This window comes from Canis aureus, chromosome 3 (assembly GCF_053574225.1).
Source record: "Canis aureus isolate CA01 chromosome 3, VMU_Caureus_v.1.0, whole genome shotgun sequence".
Taxonomy (NCBI): Eukaryota; Metazoa; Chordata; class Mammalia; order Carnivora; family Canidae; genus Canis; species Canis aureus.
In genome coordinates, this window is record NC_135613.1 from 21,283,230 (window position 1) to 21,299,175 (window position 15,946).

The 15,946-nt window shown below is 51.6% G+C and overlaps 1 protein-coding gene across 1 annotated transcript in view; it reads left to right on the forward strand.

Annotated features, from left to right (window-relative positions):
• Positions 1 to 14,117: 14,117 nt before the first annotated feature.
• Positions 14,118 to 15,946, forward strand: part of CRISPLD2 (cysteine rich secretory protein LCCL domain containing 2) — a 64,698-nt gene continuing 62,869 nt past the window's right edge. The window contains exon 1 of the mRNA XM_077891048.1: positions 14,118 to 14,262. The gene's annotated coding sequence lies outside the window, so the exon portion shown is untranslated. The remainder of the gene's footprint in view (positions 14,263 to 15,946) is intronic.

Genomic DNA, 15,946 nt, shown 5'->3' on the forward strand with positions numbered 1-15,946 from the left:
CTAAGATTGGATGCAGTTAACTTTTGCATGTGGTATGAGGTGTAGATCAAGGTTAATTTTCTGCATGTGGCAGTTTTTCCAGCACCTTTTGTTAAAAATACTCTTCTTCCCCTATCAAATGTGTCTTTCACCTTTGCAAAAACTTGACCATTTATGTGTGGGTCTGTTTCTAGACTCTGTTCTGTTCTGTTGACCTCTTTATCTCTCTTGATGCCAGTACCACACAGCCTTGCTTTCTGTCCTATATCAGAGTCTAGAGCAGCAGTGTAAATCTAACTTTGGGCTTTTCTCAAGTTGTTTTGACTACTTTATGTTCATTGTATTTCCATATGTACTTTCGGATGTGCTCATTAATTTCTTTTTTCTTTAAAACAAATTTATTTTTGCTCATTAATTTCTACTAAAAAACAACTTGCTGGGATTTTGATTGGAATTGCATATAATGTATAGATCAATTTAAGTTCTTCAAATCCTGATCCATGAGCGAGCATAGTGTATTTCTCCATTTATTTAGGTCATTAATTTCTCTTAGCTCAGGTTTTGGTATATAGATCTTTTTTTTTTTTTTTAAGATTTTATTTATTTATTCATGAGAGAGAGAGAGAGAGCGAGGCAGAGGGAGAAGCAGTCTCCATGCAGGGAGCCCGACATGGGACTCAATCTCGGGTCTTCAGGATCAGGCCCTGGGCTGAAGGCGGCGCTAAACTGCTGAGCCACCCAGGCTGCCCTAGTATATAGATCTTTTTTTTTTTTTAATTTTTATTTATTTATTATAGTCACAGAGAGAGAGAGAGGCAGAGACACAGGCAGAAGGAGAAGCAGGCTCCATGCACCGGGAGCCCGATGTGGGATTCGATCCCGGGTCTCCAGGATCGCGCCCTGGGCCAAAGGCAGGAGCCAAACCGCTGCGCCACCCAGGGATCCCCTAGTATATAGATCTTGATCATCTTTTGTGGGATTTAGACTTAAGTGTTTTGTATTTCATAAAATATAATAAATAATAATTTGGAAATTTCTGTTTCCAACTGTGATTTGATTTGTTACTTTCAGTTCTATAAGTTTCTGCTTTTTGTATTTTAAGCTCTATTATAGAATAGGGATTTTATTTTTAATGAATTGGCCTTATTAATCATTGTAATGAATTTCTCTTCATCCCTGGAAATATTCCTTGTTCCGAGGTCTGCTTCGATACTAATACCACCACTCTGCTTTCTTTCAGCGAGTTTATTTCGGTGGGTTTACTTTTTTCCATCCCTTTCACCTGTTTGTAGCTTTGTATCTAAAGTTGGTTTCTTACAGGCAACATATGTTGTGCCCTGCCTTTTTGTACAATCTGATAACCTCTGCACTTCAATTTTTTAGACCACTTACATTTAATATAAACTTTAGCAAAGTTGAAGTGAAACCTGCCATCTTGCTCCTTGTTTTCAATTTGTTTCATCTCTTCTTTGTTACTTTTGCCTCATCTTTCCTGCCTTCTTTTAGATCAATTGCATGGGTTATCTGATTCCAATTTACCTTTATTATTTGCTTACAGAAATTTAAAAAGTTGAAAGTTCATTAGGGACATATAGAAAGTAGAGGTTTTCCCTATAATAATGAGACCAATTTCAAGACCATTGGCTAAGGAAAAGGTTAACGGTAAGGATGCACATTTGGATTTGCTGCCTCTGGTTACATGAGGACACAGAATACATCTAACACCAGAAACATTTTATTCCTTAAGCTCACAGTTGTGGTATCTATGGTTGGAATCATCAAAGGAGCAAAGTGGAGAGTTCTGGAAATTCGGGAGAGACTAGATAATGGGCCCAAAGCCCAGCCATCATGAATACCATGCTCACCTCTGTTCCCCTTCCTTGCCGTTCTTCCTTCCCTCGTGCTAAGGCAGGAAGCTGCATAGCCCATGCTCCAAAACTGCCCTGGCCAAAGGATATTTCTCTTAACTAGTATTTTCCAGTTCTTACCATCATTAAGTGCAGTTCTTGGGTTAGTTTGCATGTCTCTGCCATATCAATTTTAGCATTTTGGGGGCTGATGACGTACTAGGCACTATATCCAGAGTTTTACCTGCACTAATTCATCTCCATCTCCTGACAACAGTCCTGGGTTCACACTGTTATCAGCTCTACTTGATGAGGTCCAAGCCTTTAGGGAAGCTACTGGGATTTAAGCCTGGGGTGTCCACTGATCAGAACCCGTGGTCTTAACCCCTAGCTTTCCCAGGGGGGGTTCCATCTTGCTTAGATCTCCTAGTTCTATCTTTCCTTCCCAGTGGCTGAAATGAGCGATACATAACCTCACAAAGCCTTCTAAAACATCTGCCCCTTCAACTGTGAGCCCTTTGCTGTGCTGGGGAGGCAGAGGGAATGAGACGCAGTCTCTATCCTACACGTGCTTGTCATAAAAAGAGGTGAGAGAACAGGTAGCTATTGCACAGTGATGCTGTGTAATGAGGCACCTGTAACTCTATGCCTCTGTCCTGCTCCCATATCTGCAGGTCAACGGAGAGCAAGGGCAGTGGAGTCACCTGGTCTAGGCCGGGCTCAGCTGGGCTTGCCTCCAAGCTGTAGATTTGATCCAGTTCTACTCCATACATCTTTGTTCTGTGCTTGGTTCTCCAAGGGTCACCTGGCACTGTTCCCTTGTGGCCATGGGAGAAACCCATTGGTCAAAACAAATCACACAGCTAAACTCAAAGTCAAGAGGTGAGGAGTGCTCTCTGCGCTCCAGAAGGCCGCGGTAAGCTCCAAGGCAATGGGGCCATAGAACAGTCTTCTAGCAGGGTAAAGAATTGGGCCCGGTAACTCAGTTTACCTTATACACCTGTGTAAAGTAATTTTCATGATAAATGGGGAAAGGGAGGAAGCTCTCGATGCTGAGGAACACAGTTGTCAGTAGCTGCCACGCCAGCCACATACCTTCACAGGGCAGGTCGTGTTTGTGCTGGGTCTTCCCAGGTGGGGATGGCATTCCTCAGGGACAGGGGTAGAGCACATGCAAAGGCCCAGGGACACAGAAGGCCCCTGTGGGTTCAGAGGGCGGGAGAAAGTTGGGTGTAAGCATCTGCAGGTGGGGCACGGGGTCGGGTGCAGGAGAGGGGGATGACCCCAGAAAGCTGCCAGTAATGGAGCCAACTGGGATCTGTAAGTGCTGGAGGTGTCTTAGGCGTGGGTTTGCCCATGATGCTTCTGGCTACAAAGTGGGCAGAGAGTGGGCACAATAATGACTCTCATTTATGAGCTTTTAAGTGTCAGGTACTTCATACACCTCATCACATCTGAATCTCATAAACAACCTAGTGAAATAGTTTTGTGTGTGTGTGTGTGTGTGTTTTAACACACAAATCAATGAATCTTTACTTACGTTAAAATCTTTCCTCATTGGACAAGCTTGCTGAGCTGGAGGCTTGAATGTGCTCTCTTGTAGGGGAAGGGAAAGGTCAAGAGCAGCTCTTAACATACCATATGATTCCATTTATTTGACATTCTACACCTGGCAGAGCCAGGACGGGTGGGAGGTAGGGGGAGGTCGACTCGGGAGGGCCACGAGGCAGTGGACACATCCAGTGTTGTGTTGTAGTTACGTGGGTGGAGAGGTTTGTCAGAACTCCTTAGGCGGTGTGCGCTGTACTGTAGAGGTGACCTCCCTTAGGGGTTGACCTCTCTTGTAGGGGTGATTTAAAACCCACGTCTGAGGCCTCCTGCTGGTGAGAAGGGGGGTCAGAAGAAGGGGATCAGGTCTTCAGAACACATGGATTGTGCCTTCCTCTTGTATCTCGGGGTACATGGCCCTTTCCCCTCCCAGCTGAGGCTCCCATCTGCCTCGAGGGTGGGGAGGGACGACTGGGCTTGCTTAGCAGGAGCTCAGCAAGAGACTGAGGAGTGTGGGTTTTGCTTTTATGTCCTTATCGAGATGGTAGCCCTGAAAGCTAAAGTGGGTAGAAGACAAAAGAGTTTCCTAAGTCCCTTTGGCTCCCTTCCCACTTAGGCATCAGGAGTCAGGCCTGTTGAACTTGACTGACAAGCTAATTACCCAGAGGGAAGATAAAATCCAGGGCTTCATGAAAGAGGCATCCTGTGGCACAAGAAGGTGGGAAATCGTTCCCTCCAGGTTCCAGCTAGGGAGAGGGAAGATGATAAAGAGATAGAGGCAGTGGAGGTGAGAGCCACCTTGAAGTGTGATGTGGAGGGGAGACCTCTGTGCGCTGTGGCCCAGCTCCAACGAGGCAAGGGGATGGGCGTTGCAAGCCAGCTGCAGCTGCTGGTGTGGCCTGGTTAGCGGTGACCAGCCAGAGGTGAGCCCAGGCTTGCTATAGTGGATTGAGTGGGGCCACTGATAAGATATATCCAAGTGCTAATTCCCAGAACCTGCAAATGGGCCCATGTTTGGGAAGAGTCTGCAGATGTGAGCAAGCAGCAGCTCCCAAGCTGAGTTCGTCCTGGATCACCTGGGTGGCCCCTAAATGCAATGTTGAACGTTGTTGTAGGAAGAGAAGGCTACGTGAGGACAGGGAGCAGCGGTTGGGGTGATGTTGCCACAGGGGACATCTGGAGCCACCAGAAGCTGGAGAAGGCAGGAAGGATTTTCCCCTAGGTCCTTTGGAGGGTGCATGGCCCCTCTGACACCTGGATTTTGGACTTCTGGCCTCCAGAACTGGGAGAGAGTAAATTCCAGTTGTCTTAAGCACCCTCAGTTTGTGGTTATTCGTTATGGCAGCCCCAGGAAACTAATCTTGCCTCCTATGTCTTGTAAATGGGTCTGGAGGGTTGGGGATGGGCGGTCCCCATCAAAACCACAAGGACCCCAAACCCTGTCCCAGGAAGGGCATCTCAGGAAGGTGAAAGCTGAGGGAGACACAGCAGTGAGAGGCTCCAGATGGCACATCCGTGGACCTGTGACCAGAGCCTTTCAGATGAACAAAGAGGAGATCAAATGAGAAACCGAGATGTGCTAAACGTCCAGTTTAAGTTAAGTACTGCCCCCCCGCACTACCCTCCTCACCCTTTGCTTCTGAGCATCTGCCCCATCTTGGGGAGGTGGGAAACGTGTGGAGGATGGCAGCTCGGGGAGACACCGAGGGTGCGCTGGGCTCTCTGCCCACGGCCTCGGCCCCTTGCCAGTCCAGCCAGGTCAGGGCTTCTGCAGGAGCATCCAGGTTCCCTGCGTGTGGCAAGCCGGCTACTGCCCCCGGACAGTGCAGGCGCTCAAGGGCTGTGGGGGTGCTGTGCAGCCCTAAGGGCTAAGGAACCCACGGGAGTGGCTTGTGTGCACCTCCCAGGCCACGCACAATCTAAGACTGGTCACTGTCCAGTTTGCATCTGGAAAGTGTTAACTCTGATCACTAGAAAAATAATCAGGGCAAACCCAGGGCATTTCTGGTAAAGAGGCTGTAAGGAGGCGCCTGTTGGAGCCCGATGACTCAGGGCTATGCGGAGCGCTGTGTGGTCTGCGAGCCCGGCAGCCTTGCCTGCCACAGCGCTCGCCTGGGAAGCGGCTTTGCTGCGCTCTGCTGATTCATGGTGGTTTCCCCTTGAGGGGCGGCGCAGGGGCCCCTGGCCCAGCTCAGCAGCCACCCGAGGCCCTTTACAGATGCAGCCAATCATGGGTCTGTGCCAGTGTCCCATGGCTGCTGTGACAAGTGACCCCAACCTTAGAGGCTGAAAACAACATAAATTTACCATCTCAAGTTCTGCAGGTCTAAAGTCCAAAATGGGTCTCACAGGTCTCAAGTCTAGGTGTGTCCAGGGCTGGTTTCTTCTTGGACTCCTGGGGAGAATCTGCTTCCTGGCCTTCCGGGGCTTCCAGAGGCACCCATGTCCCTTGGCCCGTGGCCCCTTCTCCACCTTCAGTGCATGTCATTCCCACTTCTCCTGTCACCCCATCACCTTCTCTGACCTCTGACTCCCCTGCTTCCCTCTTATAAGGACCTCTGTGATCACATTGGACCCTTGAGGGAATGCAGGATAGCGTCCTCCTTAATCACATCTGCAAAATCCCTTTCACCCTGAGTGGTGGGTGGAGCAGTATCCCCCTTCCCACAACATTCCTGTCCTCTTGGACCCTCCAAATGTGACCTTATTGGAAAGTAGGTTCTGCACACGTATGAAGTCAGACTGGATTAGGACTTGCCCCGATCCAGGCACCGGCGTCTTGGGAAGGGAAGGGGAAGGTGACCAGGATGCACAGGAAACACGGCCACGTGAAGACGGAGGCAGAAATGGAGGCAGAGGAGACTTGGAAAGCCAGCGGTTGCCCACGACCAGCAGGAGCTGAGAGCAAGGGACATTGACTCCTTGATTTTGGACTTCTGGCCTCCAGAACTGGGGGAGCACATGTTTCTGTTGCTTTACCGCCTTTATGCACTCCCCCTTTGTGGCTTTTCATCACAAGGGGCAAGGGGATAACATGTATACATAACATATATTCATTCATGTGACATAACATTCATGGGGGCCCAGAGTAGGAGGGGACATCTTTGGGGGTCATTATTTAGCAGTGCTGGAGACTGGCCTGGAGGCTCTGGGGTTCACAGCCTCAGCTGTGCACACATGAGCAGGTTGGGCAGCCCCTCTAGGCCTCGGTTCCTTTATGTGAGAGAGGAGATAGCAGCACATGCCCTGCAGTAAGCATGAGGACTGCCCAGCAGGCTCCGTGGGCCGTATTAAAAAATCTTATTCCACAAGTATGGAGTGGGGCACCTGAGTGTTTGGGGCTCAGGGCTGAAGGCAGTTGGGCCCTTGGAGAAAGGTAACGGTTTCCTGTCCAATGATGACCCAGCAGCGACTGAGCCAAGGGCAACGCAAATTTCCAACTCAAAGGTCAGCAGGGAGGCAGGACCTCGGCCTGAGCTGCATAACAACTTGTATTGGTTAGGCCGACTGGGGGCTTAGACAACAGAAATTTATCTGAGGCCAGTCATGAGAATGACCTCATTTTACTTTAATTACCTTTTTTTAAAAAATCATAATTTTTGAGTAATCTCTACACCCAATGCAGGGCTTGAACCTGGAACCCTGAGATCAAGAGACGGACGCTCCACCAACTGAGCCAGCCAGACGCCCCTCCTTAATTACCTTTTTAAAGACCTATCTCCAAATACAGTGTCACTCTCAGGTACTAGGGGCTAGGACTTCAACACGTGAATTTGAGGGTGGGGGGGGGCACAATTCGGACTATATCAGAAATACAGAATATTCCCTGGGGTTTTTTTTGTTTTGTTTTGTTTTGTTTTTTTACTGGACAAGTGGCTATTTTGGAGGGGAAATGTTTGACCTTCAGAATAATCTCTCCTTGACAATGTTTGTCATTCCAGGACATGATCTGTTAGTGTTGGCTGCATAACAGAGTACCCCAAACTGTAAGGGCTTCAAACAGTGACAGTGTATTATTCTCATGTTCTGTAGGGTGGCAATCTGATGGTGCTTCTGTGCTCTTGCTGGGCTTACTCCTGCAGCTACAAGTGGCTGACAGCTTGAGTGGGGCTGAAAGTCCAAGGTCACTCATACAAAAGCCAGGCAGTTGGTGCTGGCTGTCAGCACAGGTGCCTGGCTTTGCCTCCATGTGGCCTCTCATCCTCCAGGAGGCTGGACTGGGCTTCTATAGGGCACAGCTGTCCATGGGTCTGAGAGATGAGAGCAGAGGCTGCAGACCCCTGAAGTCCTAAGCTTGGAACAGGTACTCTCACTTCTGCCATAATCTGTTGGCCAAAGTCAATCACATGGCCAGCTCACGCACAAGGGAAATGGACTCCACCTCTTGAGGAGACAAGGGGCAGGACACAGGGAGGTGTGGGGTTCACTGGGAACTTTCATGATAATGATCTATAATGATTCACATGGGCATTTCTCTTTTTGAGAGACAGTCTCAGTTTTGGCTTGGGATGAAAGCAAGACCTAATGAGCACCAGCTCCCAGTCAATGAGCTGATGGCAGTGATCTGAAATACCTGCACACAGTCACTCTTACGTGTGTCCCCAGGTTGAAGCACCTGCTAGGACTTGCACGTCTGCAGGACTTATGAATTCAATTACCCAGCCAGAGCTGACCACTGGCCATGGAAGGTCTGTCCTCCATCAGGGGCCAGTATGGCCTATTTAATAGGAGTGCTGAAGCCGCCCCATCATTTGGAAATAAAAGTCTCAGTTTACTGTGGTCTAGGTGAGAAGGAAGATGGACCTGGCACATTCTATTTATTAATGGCTTCAGTTGTTGCCAGTGCCAACTAGTTTCTCAAGAGTCAGAGAGGGTTCTGTTCTACTCAGCAAACACCGGTGAGCATCTGCTGTGTGGTGAGGGCACTGCATTCATCCTTCCTATTCTTTTTTTTTTTTTTAAGATTTTATTTATTTATTCATGAGAGACACACACAGAGAGAGGCAGAGACACAGGCAGAGGGAGAAGCAGGCTCCATGCAGGGAGCCTGATGTAGGACTTGATTCTGGGTCTCCAGGATCACACCCTGGGCCGAAGGCGACGCTAAACCGCTGAGCCACCTGGGGTTCCCCATCCTTCCTATTCTTTTGTCTGTTGCTGCACAAGAAGCTATCCCAGCACCTGGTGGCTTGGGGCACAACAGTCACTCATTTTGCTCACATGTCCACTGGATCTGAAGTACCCGTTCCAAGATGGCACACTCATACCTGCACATTGGTACTGACTATTGGCTCCTTTTAAGAAGAGGAGACATCAGGCAGCCCCTGTGGCTTAGCCATTTGGCACCGCCTTCAGCCAGGGTGTGATCCTGGAGACCCGGGATCGAGTCCTGTGTCGGGCTCCCTGCATGGAGCCTGCTTCTCCCTCTGCCTGTGTCTCTGCCTCTCTGTCTCCGTGTCTCTCGTGAATAAATAAATAAAATCTTAAAAAAAAAAGGAGACATGAACAGAGCAGAAGCTGGAAGAGGCAAGAATCCTTCCATTCCAGCTCCAGATGGAACACAGCCCCACCAACACTTTGATTTCAGACTCTGGGTTCTGGGAGAAAACAAATTCCTGTTGTTTCTGTCCCCTCTTGGTGGTCATTTGTTACCAGCTTCAGGAAGCCAGTGCAGTGCATTCATGTACCCTGCTTTTCAAACTTTGGTCACAGACTACTTGTTTCTTGGGGTGGGTGTGATTAGGGAGGGTGCCTTGTAGGAGGTCATGCTTGGCAGGGATGGTGTTCAGAGAAACAGGAGTATGGACAACTTGAAGAGCAAACATGGAAGGCAGGTTTCCAACAGTTAGCTTGTTTCCAGCCACTGCGCCGTAATACGGGCTGTTACTAGTGCCGTCTATGGAGGAGGACGCTGGCAGACAGAGAAGGTGAGGCGGGTGGGATGGAGCTTGGATTCAAGGCCCACAGGGGAACTGGAAGCTCAGTATTGTGAGGAGGGGTGCGAGGCCCTCTCCCCGGCAGGAGGGGGCCGTGTGGTTTCCATTCTGCGGCCTGGCCCTGGCACGGAGGGGCCCAGGTCATAGACGGACCCAGCACACGCCCTGGGGGACATGGGAGAATGAGCAGCATCCGGTGGCTTGGCTTCCTCCCAGGCTGACAGAAAGGTTTAGAATCTTCCCGAAACACCACACCCTGGGCGTGAACCTTGGGGCCAAGCCTCCTCTGGAGAAGCCTGATTGTCTCCCAGGGAGAAGGCAATCACCGTGGCAGCATTTGCCAAAAGAGCTGGATTTCCGAGGAGTTTCCAGTCATGGTCATCGGTGTTCTCTGGCTCCTAGGCTCGGAGATCGGGGAGACCAGACAGCACAGAAACCCCGGGGAGGGCGGGAACCTGGACGTGTTTGGACATTGGTTTGGGCTGACCTGGGTTAATGGTTTCAAGGCCCTGTGAGCAAGGAGTTTCATGAAATTATGATGTGAGGTCTCCTTTTTCGTAAGGATGTGAAGACTGAGCTGTGGGCCGTCCCCATCAGCCTGGCCTTCGGGTGCATCCACTCTACCTCTCAGTGCCTGCTGTCACGCTTGTGTTGCCTGACAATGTTCTCTGGGTGTCACTTGATTGACCAGAGATGGACATCAGCTCCCGACAGGGCCAATTAGATTCTCTCTCTAGGAATCAGAGCTGGGAGGTGCCTGGGCACAACCTGAGCTGGTCCGTGGAACCAGGGGGATGTGAAGCCACACATGCTGGGGGGATGGTCACGTCCACAGGGAGTGGGCGAGGCCTGGTCACAGAGGGAGGAGGAGGGGACCCCTAATCAGTGCAGTGAGACAGGCACACAAAGTACTGCCAGGATGCCTGACACCCTCCAGGACTAATTCTTGTTCTTTGAGGGTCTTGACTGCCCTTGGGTTCCACAGCTAGCTACCATCCTTCCAGAAGATCCCTGCTCACCTGCACTGACTTGAGTGCATTTTTCTTACAACTTCAGGTGATCAAGACCTTACCCCAGATCTCCCCACAAGCAGGGCCCACACTGCCCCCAAAGGGTTGCCTGCCTACATAAGTTGTAGAACTCACTCTGTACCCCTTTTTCTGCAGCAAGTCAAGCAAACCCATCCCACTCAGATCCCAGAGGACCACATGATTGGTACCTGTCAACCCAGAGATGTCACCATCTTTCCTGACCTTCTGGTTCCTCTTTCTTTTTTTTTTTTTTTAATAATAAATTTATTTTTTATTGGTTTTCAATTTGCCAACATACAGAATAACACCCAGTGCTCATCCCGTCAAGTGCCCCCTTCAGTGCCCGTCACCCATTCACCCCACCCCCCGCCCTCCTCCCTTTCCACCACCCCTATTTCGTTTCCCAGAGTTAGGAGTCTTTATGTTCTGTCTCCCTTTCTGATATTTCCTACCCATTTCTTCTCCCTTCCCTTTCACTATTATTTATATTCCCCAAATGAGTGAGACCATAGAATGTTTGTCCTTCTCTGATTGACTTACTTCACTCAGCATAATACCCTTCAGTTCCAGCCACGTTGAAGCAAATGGTGGGTATTTGTCATTTCTAATGGCTGAGGAATATTCCATTGTATACATAGACCACAGTTTCTTTATCCATTCATCTTTCGATGGACACCGAGGCCATACCACCCTGAACGTGCCCGATCTCGTCTGGTTCCTCTTTCTAAGCCATGTCCATCACAAAATGGTACCCCTGCCCCATGTCTCCTTGTCTCAAATTGTTAGTGACCTTTGATGCATATTAAGGCTCCCTGACCTGGTAGCTGCTGAGCGGGTGTGGCAGGAACAGACAAGAAGCTGAAACTCCCCAGCCTTGGCTCTTGATGTCCAGCCCAAGAGCTTCTGATGAAAACAGCTGGTGAAGAAGATGTTGGCGAGAGTCCAAGACCCACCAGTCCTGTGGCAGCCTCGTCGAGATCGGAAAGAAAGACCTGGCCTGTGCTCTGAGTGGGGAAACCCTTGGGACTGTCTGAGGCGACCCACTGTTCTGCACTTCTGTGTGTGGCCTTCCTATCAGCCCACCCGGGTTCTGAGAGAACAGGTGGGCAGAGGGATGGAACCTCTCCCTGATGTCGAGACTGTGCTTATACGCTCCCATTTCCAGGCTGGGCTGCATTCTAACCAGAAAAAACTTTTCCTTTGTCTCAAATGCTCCATGACCTGACTCCTGCCTGGCTAGCAAACAGGATCCTTTTCTGGGATTTCCAAGGATATAAGTTTCCAGTCCCTTCCCACAAGGACTCCTGGGTGCATCTTGGCCTTTCCCCATGTTCAGAGCCTCTCAGGGACCCACGTTCCCCATGACACATCAACTTACTCGAATTCAAATAATTACTTTTTGGAAATTAGATTCTAAGATGGCACAGTGATGGAAAATTGTTGATTAAGATTAAAATTCTGTCTCTTGTTTTAGTTTGCTGGCTCTAATAACAATATTAACTAATTCTTGCTATGTGCTAGGCCTTGTCCCAATTATTTTCTATTAATTAATGTATGCCTTTAAGCCATTTAATGTTTTAAAGGCAGCCCCTAGGGAGAAAGATGCCATTCTCATCATCCACCTTTTATAGATAGGGAGTTGAGCACTAGCCAGCGGCTTGGAAGTGGAGTTGGGATGGGGACCAGCCTGACTGGTGCCAAACGGTGGCACCAACCAGCAAGTCACACACTCATCCTGCCTCTTTGGAGCCTTGGAGGCAGTTGTCACTCATTGAGGTCAGGTGACTTGAGCAATGACACACAGCAGGTGCGTGCCTGGTAGAGTCAGGATTGGAATTCATCCGTGGACATGCGAAGATGGTGCTCATTCCACACGACTGCCTAGCTTAGCCCCTAAGAAAGATGGATTCTCTTTTATTGAGTGTCTGCTCAGTACCAAGCTGTGTTTTCATGTATCTTGTCTGCAAATTCTTTGATCTCCATCTATTGAGAAGTGTGACCTGTGTCTTCTCTTCTTGACCTTTGTGGCAGGCTCGGCGATTCAACTAAGCATACTAAGCAGGAGTAAGGTTCTCTGATTGCCAGTGGTGGGTCACAGAAGGCCATGAGGGAGTAAAATTCTGACTATCCTGAGACCACCTTCCAGGAAAGACCATGTAGGGGTACCCCAGTCGAGACCTCCCGCTGGGCTCCCACCACGTGGGTGACAACCCGGCGGATGTCCAGCGCCGCTGAACCTCAGATGCTGCCCCCCACCCCGCCAACATCCGACAGTAACCACACGAGAGACCCCTAAGGAAGGACCGTGCAACCAGGCCTTTCCCAGACGCCTGACCTGCAAAACTATGAGCAAAATAAAATGGTGGTTTTAAAGCACTACATTTTGGAGTTGTGGGGGTGGGGGGAGAGTTGACAGGCTCATGTGTGTGAGGCTCCATGTCCGAGAGGCATCTCTCTCCCTCTGGGTTTGTCCTTTGTCGAATAGGAAGTTGTTCTGGACCGGTCTGCTCACCACTGGATAGTCCGGTGTTTGGAACAGAGCCTGGCACACAATAGATGCTTAGTAAGTGCTAGATGAGTAAAGGGAATGAACCAAGGAAGATAACAGGATGCCTGTGTCTTTCTTGGCATTTGAGCTGCACCGAAGCCCTGGCAAGCGTTTGGGCTTTCCGAATCTGTGCCACGCGTGCCCTGCCCCACTCTCTCTCCTTCTTGGCTCCCCCATATGCTCTGACCCCTCTGGATGCCCCCGATGCTTGAGATCCCAGAGGAGCTCTGTCTGCCCTGCTGGCGCTGCAGAGGACAGGGCTGGTGCAGACTGACCCTGCTGGAGCGTGTGGAAGGAGCAGGAGACCATTCCTCATCTTCATGCAGGGACGTGCCAGGGGAAGACAGGCTCCTCCAGCCCTTGTCTGCATGCAGTGGGCCAAGCCGCTAGCCTTGGTTTCTTCACCTGCCAGCAAGGGCCTTGGATTTACGCGTTTCAAAGGCAGTGTCTTCTGGCTCTAAATTGATTAGTATTTACCTGCACAGGTTAAGAATGCTAAATGCCTGCAGGCCAAGTGTGGCAAGAGCAAGGCTGCTGCTCACCAGCTGTGGGACTAAGGACACTCTTCTTCCGGCCTCAGGTGTCTGATCTGTGAAATGGGATCATTTCCACCCTAGCAGAGTCCTGTGAACCGGTACCGGTTCATAATGAAGGGAAAGCGCCTGGCCTGGAGCACAGTTTCTTCATCTGCACATTGGGAATGCGCACGGGTGCATGAGTGTGTGTGTGTGTGAGAGAGAGAGAGACAGAGAGAGACGGAGAGATGAGTGGAGTTTTCAGCCACCGTGTAGAGGATGGGAGTAAATATAGCAAGTGTGTATTCTGTGCCACAGTTTACAGAGCCCACACCCTTCCCGGTTTTATTTGCTACAATCCCGGGAGGTCACTTCCCTGTTCCCAGTTTCCATGTGAGCCGCAGAGAGAAGGGATTTGGTCAACGTGCAAACCCCTGGTGGAAAGTGCTTGGCACCTCGCCGGGCGCCCATGAGCGCCCAGGGGAACCTAGGGTCGTCACGATCGCGGAGAGAACCCGAGCGCGTCCTGCGCGCAAGCCGAGGTCTGGGGACGCGGGGTCCGGCCCGCCGCGCGCCCCCCGCCGCCCGCACCCCCGGCGCCCGCGGGCCTCCCCGGGGGAGGGGCCGGCCGGGCCGGGGCGGAGCGTGGAGGAACGGCCCTATCGGCGCCGCCGGGGGCAGGGTGCGGAGGTCCCATAAGAGCCGCGCGCCGAACCCGCATCCCCGACATCCCTCGGCTGCTCCGGCGCGGGGTCCCTGCCGAGCCGCTGGGCCCGCCGTGTCCGCCCGAGTGTCCGCGCTGCCGCCGCTGCTGCACCGGGGACGCCGGCGCGCTGGTGACAGGAGAGCCCCGCGGAGGTGAGTGTGACCTGGCTGCCCGACCCCGGCTGCCCTCCGCCCCCGCGGCCTCCCAGGCGCCGACCTCCCCGAGCCGGGGCCGCCCATCCCTTGGGGCTGACGGGTGCGGACCGGGCGCCGGGCGCGCGACCTGCGGCTCCGACCGGCTCCACCGCTTGGCCTTTCGCAGATGGAGAAACTGAGGCTCGCAGGGACCAAGGCACTTGCCCAAGACCTCACAGCCAGGGAGCAAGGGGGCGGGGGGCTCAAAGCCCGTCTGACGCAGATTCAAGCTCCTGGCGCGGGTACTCTCGCCTCCCTTGCTATTTGCTAGCATCTGTAGCGTTCCTGTCTACGCAGGGGGCTCAGTGAGCCGAAAGCCGGCGGCGTGAGTGTGGCAGGGGGTTGGATGTGTCTCGTCTACCCACGTGTGGATGGCCAGGCCGATCCTAACGGAGCTGCTGTTCTGCTCCGGTTTACAGGGCCACACCCCTCTCCGCCTTTATCTGCAGCAAACCTGAGAGGTAGCCTCTCTCTTCCCATATTTCAGATGAAGATACTGAGGGTCGGGGAGGGGGAGCGAGGTGTCCAGTTAAAGCGAGGGCTGCAACCCGGCTCTCTCCGCCTCCAAAGCTCCAGATGGATGTGTCCGGGTGTGAGGCTTGCCAGAGTTCCTGCGGGCTTGGGAACACACGCTGGGTCTCTTCAGTCAGAGTGGACATCCCATACACTCCTTGTGGGGGGAGACTTGTGCTGGAAGCTGAGGACTCGACTCTGTGGTCCTGAGAAGACCGGCTGCCCTAGATGGCCAGAGCCAGGGAGGCCCCTCGTGTGGTACAGACCCAGAGCCTCCCTTGCCCAGGACTCGGGGCGGGGGGACGAGTCAGAAAAGGCTTAGCTGATGCCTGCTTGTTGAGGTCTACCCTGAACGGGGCATCTTTTAGCCAAAAGGTGAGCTGCTGCTCCTGCTGAGAGAAGCAGCTGGGGGCCTGTACTAATGCCCAGCTGGCCTTGCTAAGTGGGTTTGTAAATTTCCACCTTGAGCATTTGGGTGCCACGTTCTGGCAGAGGAGGGTGACCCTGCCTTCCCTAGTAGGGTCATCTAAGGTCTAAACCTGCCAGGGGAGAGCCCAGGGTCCAGCAGAACAAGATGAGGGGCATGTCCTCTTCCCCAGGCAGATTGAGAGGGGGCCTTCTAAGGTTCTCTGTGTACCTGATTTTCTGATCTGGTAGTTTCCACGTGGGAAAGAGGAACAGAAGGTGTGGGAGCTGTACTGCTGGTGTGGCAGGTATGAGACCGTGCCCCTTCCCTGCATTTCCATCCCTGCCACATACCTGGGCGGTCAGCCTCTTGATCCCCATTTCATAGCTGAGTAAACCAAGGCTCAAAGAGGTAAAAATGGTGCAAAAGGCCCCCTAGCTGATGCGCCATGCTGTCACCCCCTGGTTTGTCTGGTTGCAGACCCTATACTCTTAACTCCTGGGCCCTGCCTCCTTTAAGACCCCTCTCGACCCAACCACTAACTCCACCTCTGGACCTGACCTTCACACAAAATGTGTTGTCTGAGAGGGGCTCCAGGGAAAATCTGTCAGCAGAGTTAAGCCCAAGTCCCCAAGTCCCAGTAATATACACCCTGGGGGGAGAAGGAGGGCGATTTTGTTTTTTTATGGAGTCTCTTAAGATGTAGGAGTGGGAATAATAATA